Source organism: Humulus lupulus, chromosome 8 (genome assembly GCF_963169125.1).
Source record: "Humulus lupulus chromosome 8, drHumLupu1.1, whole genome shotgun sequence".
NCBI classification, from domain to species: Eukaryota; Viridiplantae; Streptophyta; class Magnoliopsida; order Rosales; family Cannabaceae; genus Humulus; species Humulus lupulus.
In genome coordinates, this window is record NC_084800.1 from 62,548,397 (window position 1) to 62,562,186 (window position 13,790).

The window sequence follows — 13,790 nt, forward strand, 5'->3', positions numbered from 1 at the left end:
AATATTATATCAAAAGGAAATTAATGACATACAATAAATTTCTACTATCAAGATAATCCAAACTAAGTCTAACGAAAATGATGAGGGAAAGAAATTCAAGATAAACATCTATTCTAATTTTTATTTAGAACATAAAATTTTGAGTAAGATGTACATTAACGCTTAAGGCCACATATAAAAGGATAAAGATGCTAGAGACTTAAAGGAAAAGAGAGTTTCTCACTCATCTAATAACTAAAGAACATATGAGTAGAATCAGCCTATTTAACAAATTAAACCAGCATTGGGCAACCAATTACCATCAAAATCAAAGCTTCCCATGGACTCCACTAATAAACAAAAGCATGCATAATAATTGTGTTTCGTAATAAATATACAACTAAAGTAAATCATCAAATTGAATAGTTTCAGTTTCACAAATATGCAATACAACAGAGTAACAAATTTTACTGAACCATATGAATTAGATATGCATTTATATAGTGTTGACAAGATTTTCCTCAAAAATAAAAATGACTTAAAGTTAATTTCTCAGCTATAATGAGAAAAAGAAAGAAACCCAAGAGCACGAAACTTTGTGTGGCAAGCATCTGCATGTAGAAATTACACCTCACTACACAAATTTAGGAGCACCCTATAATCAAGCACTAGCAATAAAGTTACATGCCACTCAAAGATTTATAAGATACGAGTATTGCATAAAAACTTTTAGAGAGAAATTTATAGAGAAAATACCATGTTTGATGACATAATATCATAATTGACCATCAAAGAGCCTCGTCTCATCTAGCCTCCTCTTTCATTAGATTTAATTCACAAATCAATCAATACACAAATAAATCAAAACATATACCCACCAAAATCAAATATTGTTCAATATTGTACATTATTAAAAATATATAAGTCTTAAACACATCATTTATTCCCTTAAAAACACTATACTTGTCTGCATAAAATAATATAAAGCCCAAACAATCTCTTTAAGCTTCACTGGCATAGTTAAAATATTTGAAATATATATGAGGATACTCCAATAAATTATTCTATATACTTTCCTTCATAATGGCTAGGTGCCTCAATTTAACATTAAGAAGCAACAAAATAAAAATTAATATTCATATCATCTTTAGGACTAAAATGTTTAAAAATATCACTACTACAAAATTGACATGGGACGATGGTTTTAAACCGTCGTATGGACTCTCATACGTCGGTTCTAATACCGTCATCCCATGCAATGTCATGCCATGTAAAGCATGAAACGACAGTTGAAATAAAAGTGTCATCTCCTGTCGTACATGAGACAATGGTTCCTATACAAACGTTATCTCTTGTGGAACATGAGACGACAATTTTTGTGCAAGCGTCATCCACTGCAGTAAATGAGACGACAGTTCCTACTCAAGCGTCTTCCTCTGCAGTACATGAGATGACAATTTATGTGCAAGCATCGTCCCATGCAATACATAAATGACAGTTTTGTGGAGACCGACGTCCCATGTAGAATATGAGAATTTTTTCATTTCTTTATTTTCAACCACTATATTCATTTATAATTTCTGTAACTACAACATAGTTCAGAAAAAAATCAATAGGCAGATTAAATCAATAGGACTCGGTATGTTCCAAATTTAAAAATTACAAAATCAAAATATACACTTAGAATAACTATGTAAGTGCTAACTAAATACTGCAATTAGTATATTTTTTAATTCAGATTTAAAAAATTACTCTAGCTATGACTCATCCGCTCAAGAAGCTTGGCTGCCCATTCATTTCGAGTTTCATTAATTTCGCCTAGTGTATATGTATTACTCCCACCACACTACAAAACACAAAATAAAAAACTAAGTCAAAAATTAAATCTAATAGAATTGTAGTTCAATAATAATAAATACACTTACATTACTAGTTAGCCATCGCATGTGTATCTCATTCAAGCAATAGTCTTTCATCATCCTTATGATATAAAAGTCGCACTCTACTGACGATGTTTGACAAGGGCAATTGACTATTTTCCACTTGAAAATTTTTCATTCCTTTCGGTCTTTCGCTTAATGTGTGAAGAGACACTATATATACATCAATATGAAGAACATATTAATTTTTTATTTCCATATCAAACCATATTATATTCTAAAATGAGTTTCAAATGTATTACCTGTTCATAAGGTTCTTCAAATCATTTGGAGGAGATTCTTTAAGATAAATTAATTTATAGACAGGCAATTATTACTAAAAACAAAACTTACTCTGAGAACTTCAAATAAAATCAGATACTAACTAAAGATAACAGTAATTTCTAGGATAATATTATATCCATATTCATCTACGTCAAGCACTTAAGCCTAAATAGTATTGAAATAAATTTAACAGCATACTTGAGACCGAGAATAGAACTCAGCTCCGAACAGTTTCAAAAAGAATGAAAAGAGCACACATAATTGTTCTACTAAAAACGTTGATTTAAAAATAAAGGTTAAGAGAGCAAAGGGAGACCTCGTCATTTGTATCTTAAGTTTCAGGTACACTGCTTTCACCGGCCTGGTGATAATGTGCTCTGTCCTCTAGCTCCCCTGCCTCAGCACAATCTAATGTCCACTCATCCTGAATTAGAAGATTGTACAAAGTAAGACTGTAGTATCCCAATTCGAATATATTGAACTAACACTAGCACCATTAAACAAAGAATAAATGAAGATGGACATGCTTCCTCAATTTCACCAATGAAATTCAAGTTCTTATCAAGAAAATAAATAAAATTGCAATTTCCTGACATTTTGTTTTTTATTTCAACAGTTACGTTGGAAAATGAGTTCCAAATTTCTTCAGAATTCTTCAAGCAAATGTCTAGCTGTTGTGAATTTTCTAACGTTTAAAACATGTGCAAGTATACACAATCGGCAACAAGTAATACAGTGATAATGTATCAAAGTTCGTCTCCACAGGGACTTTTCAACTAAATTAATGTAAAATCAACCAAAAACAGTTTATAATACAGCAACCAAATCAAGAGAAATTTTGAATGATTAATTCTGAAAATAAATGTAAATGAGCAATTTAATTCAACTAAAAATCAGAGATCAAAATGGAAGAATTCTGGGTGGATTTCAGATATGAGAAAAATAGATTTAGGTGGTTAATTCCCCTTGGTTCGTTCCAGTTGCTACAGCAATGGTTCAGCAATTTATGTCACAGTTAACAGATTTCGTAAAACCCAGTGAGTTTTTCCCAAAACTTACTATCTATTGTTTATAACCTCCCTCAATACATTCCTGTATTAAAACAGACTATGAACAATCCATCAAGCACCAAATCTTTGGGTTATACAAGGCAGCAAAATAGTCCTATTCCACTACTAAAAATCACCTAAAAATAGATGAATCTCTTGCATCAATTGAATGGGTTCAGCTAGACTTCCCTTTTCCAAGTTAGATCTAACTTAATAAATGCTAAATATGGCCAGTAATTAACATTCAATTAACATTACAGCACATTCAATTGAACTATGACATAAACAACTTCACCATGCATTTAGAAATTTAGTTCATACATAAGGGTTCATAACCACCCAAATCTTTAGAGTGTTAGTTCATAGCTGAAATTATAAACATAAAACCAGTACAGAATATTTCCATGGAGTTTGAGCAGAATTTGAGATGAGAAAATAATACAAAATTAAAGAGAAATAAAGATTAGAGATAATTGAGTGTTGAGCTCTAGTCCCCCTTAGGCGTCAGTCTTCTTTTTCTCTCCTCCTTCTTCTTCTTTATTTCTGTTTCTCTCTGTACTTTTCTTAGTGAAAAATATTCAGAATCCTCCAAAAATGATCCCCCTCCTCCATATTTCGGCTGGGCTCTCTTTAAGGGTACTTGGTTTACCCTAATTAGCAAGTCAAAGTCAATCTTCCCCCCTGTCCTTTGCCACACCATCCAGCTGACTTAATTGTACAATATTCTCGCCACCTCAGCGCCACTTATGTCTCATTAAGTCCAACTGGCATATGTCACGTTTCCTCCCTGGGCTCTGCCAATTGCTACGGCAGGTTTGCTACAGCAATAAGAGCACAGCAACATGCTCTTTCCAGAATTGTTCCTCTTCATGATCCAAAGCTCCCAATCACCTGCTTTAGCCTCCTTTCCTGATTAACATACACACGAAACTACATAAATCACTAAGAAAAGTATGATAATACAGATACACAGTCCCTTGATACAAATATACACTAAATGGACACAATTACACTACTTACAACTCATTACTCTTTTGTTTTGGTTTGAAAATTATGTTTAAAGATGTGAGAATAACTCTAAATCCTAGAGTTATCACTAGCTTTGACATTAGCTTTAAGAAGCGATAAATATCATACTAGAATCCCTGGTTTAATAAAACTTTACCTGATCTTGCAAGTGCAAAGAACCTACATTTTCTATGTTTCGTTCATTAATAATAGAGATGCATTCATCATCACCAGTTCCTTCACCAGTATCAGTATTATTCTCCTCTACACCTTCTTCGATGAACTGTAAATTGAAGTATATATATTTAAGAACACTTTAAAGGCACAAATGGTATAACCAAAAATAATAAATTAGAGTAGACCATACATTCTCATTCAAACTATGAATAAACTGAAAGAAGGATGTAAAAGAGAAAATTCATCGTAGAAAAGGCATAAACTGAAAGAATGATGTAAAAGAGCACATTCATCGTAGAAAAGGCACCTTGTCTGAAGTAATATAGTAAATCTTCTACCCAAGCTAGCAAATATGAGGGACAAACTAGCATACAAAACAGGACAAATGAGAAACATAAAAGATTGCTTAATTGAGAGCAAGGTTATTTCCTCCTAATCCATGCCTTTCAAACTTACAGTAGTGTTTTTGTCATCTTCATTTTTATTTCTGACTTGTTTCTATTTTAGTAACATTTAATATAATACAATTTGTAAAGCACCAATGAAGACAATAGGGGATTTTAATTTCGAACGCATTCAGTGAAAACTGATTACATGATTTGTTAGTTTATATATATATTTGTTGATACTCTCCCTACTTATTTATTTTTCCCTTTTTTTTTAATTATCTAATTTTATATTTGTTTGTCCCTTTTCCAAAAGTTGCCCATATTATATGGTAGTTACTTCTAATCTAATTTTAGTCTCTTAAAGATGTCATTACAAAAGGATATTCATGCATATACAAACATGGGGTATATACAAATAAATTCATTTCCATACATATACAATGTAGTTATAATTGATATAGAGGCAAATAAAAGTTCAGAAGACAATGCTCTTGAAAGAAACGACACATTCAGGAGATTGTGGCATGTCTTTAATCATCAGTTACCCATCCAACTTTTTGTTACCCAGAAGTGATAGAAGGTTAGATAACTCTTTTCCATTAGGGGTATGGGGAAAGAAATGAAAGCAAGAAAACAATAACAATTTAATTGGGGATGAGATTCGAGTAATGTACCAAAATTTGATGAGGTTGTTCCTCTAATTTAGAGATCACTTATACTTTTTGCTATTTTTCTATGTTTCTGTTTCCTCTGATTTTCCTCGTTATGTCTTCTGATACAGAAAAGAAAAGAGATAAATAAATAAAAACAAGCACATTATCTATAAAAAATTCCTAACATTGATTTCACACCATAATTGAAAAAAGGGCATGATCTAGATAATTTCTTATTTTCACAAATTTAGCTGAAACTGTGAGCTATAATAAAAGTTTGATGACAAGAATATTAGAATTTGTGAGGCATCTTTGTAATACGAAGGTGCTTGTATATGCTTGGACCATAAAAAGAAAAGATGAAAATCTTGTCACATCTAGAACAAATGTATCTATAAATATGGTAGCAATAGTGAGTATGAGCAAAAGAGAAAGAAGCCATGGCAAGTTGTAAGCTAAAATTTGGTTAAGAGAATAAGCAAATTTTGTTTTCAAATTATTGGCCCTATTCAAATATTCTAAAGAATCTGCACCTAGAAATAATCACAAGATTCTGAGAACAGCAGCAGCATACTATGCGTATAAACTCCACTTCGTAATAAACATTTATCTAAAAGAATTTAGTGAATCGAGTTTAAATTAGTAATAACAATGTATCAATGCATCATCCACATGTTGGATTCTCAATAGGGAGGTACTAATGAATGTGATAACACATACAGACACACAAGTTCATGACCCTACATAATATGATGTTTTAAACACATATGTTAGTATATTCAGTCTAACTTAATATTGCATAATTGATTACAGAAATTAAGAATTTCATTACCTGCGTTTGTTCCAGCAAAGATTCCATACCAAAGATCATCTGTGATAAAATATGTTGCCCTCTCCACAACTCCCAAATATTCCCCAGGTGCAAGGCTTGGTGGTAAAGGATGAAACATTTTCTGGTTTGGATAATCTAAATCAACAGCCACATGTCGATTAGTGAGGAAACCAACCTGTCGATTTCCAGTTCGGCTTCTAACAATTGCACCCAAGGTTCCATAAGTCTCTTGGCTTGCAACCTAGACAGGAATGAAGCAATTAGGCAATAAAAGAATTAAAAGTTTATTTGAACGGTTTATGGCATGTATAGGGAGGATAAAATAACTCAGTTTCAAGAATTCATGATACGTCAAAATGAATATTCAATTTCTAAAATAACATATGTCCATCAATATCAGTATAATCCAACCATTACATCCATGGTGAGTTTAATCAAACCAACCTGCAGTGTTTGACACAGGCAAATATAATACAGAGAATATGACCCATCAATAATAACTTTATTTATCAATTCTAGATCAGTGAAGCTTGTTTGAGGGAGACTAAAAGAAACACCGTCAACAATAAAACTTGTTCTCAAGAACATATTAGCAACTGAACATATCATAAGACATCCGAAACCCAATGACAAGTCATTGACATTTTTTTCTTCTTTATTTTAAGAAGCGGTAAAATATTATCATACATAAGAAAAAGGTATAAAGAGATAAAGAAATATGTCTTCTTAGGTACAACAAGAAATCCACTCGCTAAAGAAATCAGAAAAATAAAAATCCTTTGAGCTCTTTACACCAAAAAGCCAGATGAGAAGTGATTGACCTAATATATCCAAAAAGACTCCAATTTTTTAATTCAAGCCCATAGAAAAGTAGGCCATAACATATATTAAGTTACATAATAACTGAACGTGTGAAAACTTTGGTTTAATTTTTTATAAGAAAAAAGAAAACAAGACATATGTCTTTGTTGTAAAAAAGCTTCCTTTTCCCAACACTTTGGTATCGATGATTCATCCCCAAAAAACAGATGATAAAAAAACTGTTCTTTTGTTGGTTCTAAATGACCACGGCATTGAATTGAAAGGACCAACAAAACAAAACCACTGAGAAATTATCAATTACTGATATTCCACAATAGAAAAATAAAATGGAACGAATTTACCGAACAAATTTTTCTGGCTGAGTCGCGGACAAAGTCGCTCTCTTTAAGACGTTTCGCGGCTCTGCCCCAAGTGTGCACGGCAGTCTATCAACCACGCCGTCCCCAGGATAAAACAGCCTCTGTACGAATCCTCCCTGCACCGAGAGGATCGTTCTTGTACACCCTTTATAATATTGCTCTCTGAGAAATTTCGTAGAACCAAGAACTCTGTGTTTCTGTTGTATATTTTTTCAAAATGGTTCTATCTTATTTATACACAGAGAAATCCCCAAAACGGTCATAAACGTTTTTTTTTTCTTTAATAAATCAGAGGAGTAAAACGGCTAAAAAACGTTTATATTCAATTAATAAAAATAAAACCGTTTTTGGTATTATTAAGAAGAACGTTTTTTAAAATCAATTTAATTAATAAGATGATATAAACGTTTAGATACCTTTGTTTTTTTTTTTAAAAAATATAACGTTAATATGACACCACACCACCCACCCGCCAGCCAGCTCAGCTCGGCTCGGTCGGTCGGACGGACGGCGGCGGCGGCGCGTGCGCGTGTGTGGTGGTCAAGTGTGTGAGTCCTCACCCATTCGCACAAAACTGGGTACCCCTTGGGGCACACCCCAAGTCATTGCACTTGCAATATATATACACTCCATGAAAAGTGTTCCAAATCCATGTGGGATTTTTCCCATATCACACACAAATGTATCAATTTTTTAATAATTCAAAAGAAAAGGTTCCAACAATTACAGATCGATCTAACTTGCCAATACTATATTTACCATGGATTGACATAAGAAACAATTAGTAACACATCTACGTTTGGGAAATCTTATAGAAGGAAAGGACATATGATGACGGAGTGGCTTCTTTTAACACTGTACTTTATTGACCAATGTAAAAGCTTAATCAACACATATTGTAATTTTTAGCTGAGAACAGATCTCAAATCTAGAAAGCCAAATGAGAATTGTAAAACGACAAATGACAAAACAATCCCATTGCCTAACAGAATTAACTGTGAAGCAGTAGTATAGAGGGCCATGCCCACACATTGTAAAAGCTATCAAAGGCTACGAACATACAAATAAAGCAATCAATCAGCCTATGGAAGAACCAGAAAGAAGTTACTAAGTTTCACTAACCAAAACGATCTTCAAGCAATGACATAACCACTAATAAATAGGTCATAGTCTACAACATCAAGAAAAAAATGTTCACAAGGTTTAACGGGGGACAAATGTAAAAGATAACTTAAGGAAATATAGAAGGAAATAATTAAATTCCTTGTAAAACCATAAGGAATAACATAATTTATGGTCATTGTTGTACTTTGAACTGAATAATAGAATCAATGCTGTTCTGGCCATTTTATGGACATTATGGTCAAAAAGGAACAAGAGATTTTTTGAAGATTGTATTGAGTTCATATAGGATCAAATCAAGTTTTTGGTAGCAGTTTGGGCAAGACAAACTTCAGACTTTAAATGCATTGTTTTCTGACTTGGGAATCAAAGACTGTTCTGTAATTTCCTTTAGATTTTGGTGATTATGGGGATTATTTGACAGAATTGTCACGACTTTTATTGCTTTTTAGATAATGATACAATGTCTTTATTTAATAAAAAATAAAATACCAAAATAAAAACTGTAAAGAATATGAAAGTGATCAGAAAATCATTACTGATTTTAGTCCTTATTTTCCAAGATACATTTCCACAAAACAAAGGAATGCATAATCTTTAGATTGGAGAGGAATCTCAACCAGGAAATGAAGATACTGCTCTGGTATCTAGCAAAGTAGAGGAAAAATAAACATACTTAATTCTTTAAATTTAGAGCCTTAAAAGTAATAGGGATCAGCAAGGAATAATCCCACAAAATCCTCAAAATTTGACTTTATCCCAAAGAACTCTTCTTTCTCATACAATCTCCATTAAATAAAAGGGCTCTTCATTGTTTCAATCCATAGACAAACAAGATCCAAAACAAACACCATCCATCACAAAATTCATTAAGCATAACTCTAAACAAAAACATTGTTTCATTGATCAAATTAAAATTTCTTTCAACTATGACACAATTCTTTACTACCAAGGCAAAGGCACGGAAACTCTTTATAGGCAAGTTTCATTAAGCACTTTTCAAAAAGTTCATATGACCTACAGGCTGCAGAACTCCTACCATTAAGCATTTTAATTAAATCATAATCATAGTATATATGACAAAAAATGATAAGGTTGGGTTGTGTACAGATTGAAAAACCATAGTACATTCTTATTTGAAATGAAAGAAAATTCCCACCAAAATATTAATACTGTCCCACCAACAATAATCTTCACTACACATAAATAACTTGACTTTAAGATAGGATAAATCCTACCCAAAAATGTTGATACAACATTAAGATCTTAGCAACCTAAATATGTAAAATGCAAACATGAATTTTTGTCAAGGAGAAGAAGAATACCTGGGAACCAGAACCAATGCGTGGATCACTTCCCCTCAATCCATCTTCAAGCTCTGTATATGGTTGTTCCTTGTGAGTTGCAGCAGGTGCACCATAATAGGAAAACTACACAACATCAACATCACACCATACACCTCCTGGCCCTTGGCCCAAATGGAAAATTGCATTTTATTTCAGAAAACGAAAGAAAAACTTACAGCACTACAAAGGACTTAAATAGGCCTACATGTTCAAAAACATTCTAATTTCTGCCAATATTTTTCTCGAGAAATATGAAAACATCAAGCTCAAAATAACATCTCTTGCCAAAAGAACAAAAGGGTTATTTATGACTTTTAAACTTTCTGCATAAACTAGCTGTCCATCCAAATTTAGAAAATAGTTGGTGATGATTGGGGTATGTACAATTATGTTTCAAGTGAATAGCAAAATTAGACATTGACCTTTGTCTCTTTTCAAAAAAAAAAAAAGAAGAAGAAGAAGAAGGTAACAAATGACACATAAAAGGAAAACTGAGTGAAATATTTTAAGATAGGTACGTAATGACAATAAGATACCTCAAGAGCAGCAGGCAGGCAGTGTAAATGGTTGAGCCATTGCATGTGAACTTTACGAGAAACAAAGACAAGAATAGCAGGAATATCAGTTAGCACACCCCTTCGGATCGAAACCCAATTGCTGTACCAAGACTAAACCGACGCAAAATCTTGCTATGGAATGCTCTAATAGTCATCAACTCTAGCAAGGTTGTAGCTTGCTGCCCTTTTGGCAAACCAAAAGATCTCAGGCAGAACACCTTTCTGCAAGTTTCCAAAATAATTGGCCCTATCTTCCGCTGCATCAATTAATCGACTTGAAGTTGGCCATGAGAAGTAGGCGGCATTACTCTCAGAGTGCTGACCAGCTGAAGCAAAAGGCTGGAGAGGAGAAGGACTGGATGAGGGCAAATTAGGATGACCACTGTAATTGTGATCCAAATCCAGAGCAGATTCCTCTAAATGAGTTGATCCAGAAGGATGAAATCTTAAATCTAATCTGATCATGTCCATCATTCAGCTCTCCTGTGTGATTTAGATTCAACATTTATCAGAAAATGAATCTAAAGATATAGTTGATAAGCCCCAGCTCCCATAGGTGTATGTATAAATATATATATTTATATACATCACTTTTATCTTTATATAAAATATTTCAAAATGGTGTTTAAACTTAAACCGAAGAACATAAAATATCATAAATTCATTAACAAATGCTATACTAAGTTGACATCTACCCCAGCACCATATCAAATTTAAGGACTAATAAATCATTATTTCATACTGAACACTACAAGTAAAATTGTGATAAAAATGCTACTACAACAAACTTTACGCTACCTCTTCTCATAAAGTACTAGCATAACCTTCGGACGTCCACTTCTGTAAGCATGTCGATAGGATGCAGTCTGATGATTTAGTAGTATTTTAGTATATGGCTTTTTTGCTTCACAAACCAAAAGAGGAAAGATCCAAAATCTCAAACAGGCAACATGTATGCACATATACAAAATATAAAATCTACATAGACTGTCCGAGCGAGAATAAGCTACTAACAAAACTTAAACAATGCTTGACTTTCTCTTTCTCTTAGTGTTGTTTTTTTAGTGTTTCTTTCTGGCTCATTTGCATTTGAGGTTGTGCCCAAAAGGATAAAACACAACTTAGAATAATTGATATGCTACTCAAACTCCCCGAAGAATTTCCAACATTCATGTCATCATGTCTAAGTGTACCTCACATAAATGTCATCAACTCAAAACAAGGTCTTAACTTCAATAAAGAGCAAATCATTCTCTTTAAAGCAAAAACTTTTTCAAATGAAGTAATGCAAATTGAGATTGTTAAAGAATCAAATGCAAATTTGGAAGAATTAACATTTCTTTAGGAACAATCACACCTCTTTAATTGAGAGACTAACAAAATAATTGAAATAATTTATGAATAGCACTTGAATAAATAAAAAAAAACAGAGTTCTTTCATCAATTTATTAACACTGTCATATACCTCCTTCAGAACAAGATATTAACTAACCCATATGCAGGAAACCATCTATAAGCATTGTGGTAGAAGAATATTCATAACAGAAGCAAATATAGCATAAGAACACATAAGAATAAATCTATTAATTAACTAATACAACATGCAACAACCAATGTGATGATCAAAAACACATATTTTTATCGTTTTATTAGTGAATTATATGTTAAATCTTCAAAACACAAAACACATCAAACCAAAGTAATTGAACCAAATTGAACAAACCCAAAAAAGAAATAAATATCTACTTCACAATCTCATACCCAAATTACGCACAGAAAATGAACAGTTCTAAAATAATCTAAACAAACAAAGAAGAAAAAAAATCAATCTTGGTGTTGTCAAGACAACTCTCAGCTGTAATGACACCTTGAACACCCAAAAATAATTCCTACACAATATCAAGATCCTATAATGACACCTTAACACCAATAATAAACATTTATGCACTCCAACTCAGGAAAAACAATGAAACAAACAGCTGGTATGCACAGAAAAGAATTAAGAACAACAACTCTTCAAACAAGTTCTTTAAAACTCAACAAGAACCAGCACTTCAATCTTTTATATACACCCGCTCGATCAACAAGAACCATTCAACAAGAACCAGAGTGTATTCTCTTAATTAAAAATAATTCCAACAAAAAAATATATATACTGACTATATTTAAATTATTTTCTCCATATTAAATTGAATCTGAAAAAAAAAATTACCTCATAAACAATTGGAGGTCTGCCTAGTTTACCCCCATGGTGGCCTTGTTCTTGCATCGGCGGGGTCGCCTGGTTCTTGCCGAGGCTGGGTGGGAAGGAGAGCAACTCGACGTTATGGAGAGAAAGACGAGAGCTGAGCTCTTGTAGAGGCTGAGTTCTTGCAGAGGCTGAGTGAGAGAACGGATCGAGGGGGCTGAGTGTGAGAGAGAATAGATCGAGCGGGTGAGCGTGAGCGTGAGCATGAGAGAAAAACGATTGAGAGGCTGAGTTTGAGTGAGATCCAGAGAAGCCAACTGGTAGACTAGAGAATTAAAAGATTAGGGATTTTTCTTCTTTTGTTAATTTCATTTGGGGCTAAGTGGCTGTGTATTTCAATTTCAATTTTTTTTGATAAAGTTTCATTATTTTATTAGACTTATTAAACGTGTAATACACAATTAATTTATGTCACTCATTACTTTCAAAAAAAAAGATTATATCACTTATTAAACATGTAAACTTTTTTTTCTCTTTTTAAGGAATAATCTTTTTTTTTACAAAATTAAATTTTTTTTATATAAATTTTTTTTAGTTTCAAAAAAATAAGAAACATGCATGAGTAACATATCTTAATATTAGACATATAATGTTTTTATTTGATTTAAGTTTTAAGTATTATTAATATAATATAATTAATTAAAAGTATAATATTATATATAAAAAATTAACAACTAATTAAAGTATTAATAGATATGTCTAGACAATATTTTTTATAAATATTAAAATATATACGTGATCCAATAATATTAAGTATATTTAATATTAAGACCCTTTAAAAAAGGCTTATTAGGATTTTTTTCCCCCCGGACTATTACCACTACCAAATCGTGCCTCCTGAATTTTTTGGCCTGTTAAAAATTCTCCTTGAACTATTCATGTTATTGAAATGTGGGACTTCCGTCCACTTTTGCTAACCAAATAGTGATATGGTGACACTGGAGTGCTGATGTTGATTGCTACGTGTATAATTTAAAAAATAGATAGGATTTTACCCCCAAACTATTACCGTTACCAAATTATGCCCCTCGAATTCTAAAATTTA

The 13,790-nt window shown here is 32.5% G+C and overlaps 2 long non-coding RNA genes across 4 annotated transcripts; both read right to left on the minus strand.

The window, feature by feature from the left end:
* Positions 1-1,718: 1,718 nt before the first annotated feature.
* LOC133797501 (uncharacterized) lies at positions 1,719-9,958 on the minus strand. Of its 3 annotated transcripts, none has more exons than XR_009875661.1 (7): positions 9,920-9,958; positions 6,292-6,532; positions 5,481-5,575; positions 4,398-4,523; positions 2,162-2,607; positions 1,905-2,072; positions 1,719-1,825 (listed from the first exon to the last, which is right to left on the minus strand). It is a non-coding gene; the product is annotated as an uncharacterized LOC133797501 (long non-coding RNA). The 3 variants fall into 3 exon arrangements; XR_009875660.1 differs by having other exon boundaries at positions 5,481-5,578; XR_009875659.1 differs by lacking the exon at positions 4,398-4,523 and having other exon boundaries at positions 5,481-5,578.
* Positions 9,959-10,710: 752 nt separating this feature from the next.
* On the minus strand, positions 10,711-12,031 carry LOC133793834 (uncharacterized). The gene is made up of 3 exons (XR_009874978.1): positions 11,963-12,031; positions 11,296-11,401; positions 10,711-10,980 (listed from the first exon to the last, which is right to left on the minus strand). It is a non-coding gene; the product is annotated as an uncharacterized LOC133793834 (long non-coding RNA).
* Positions 12,032-13,790: the final 1,759 nt, after the last annotated feature.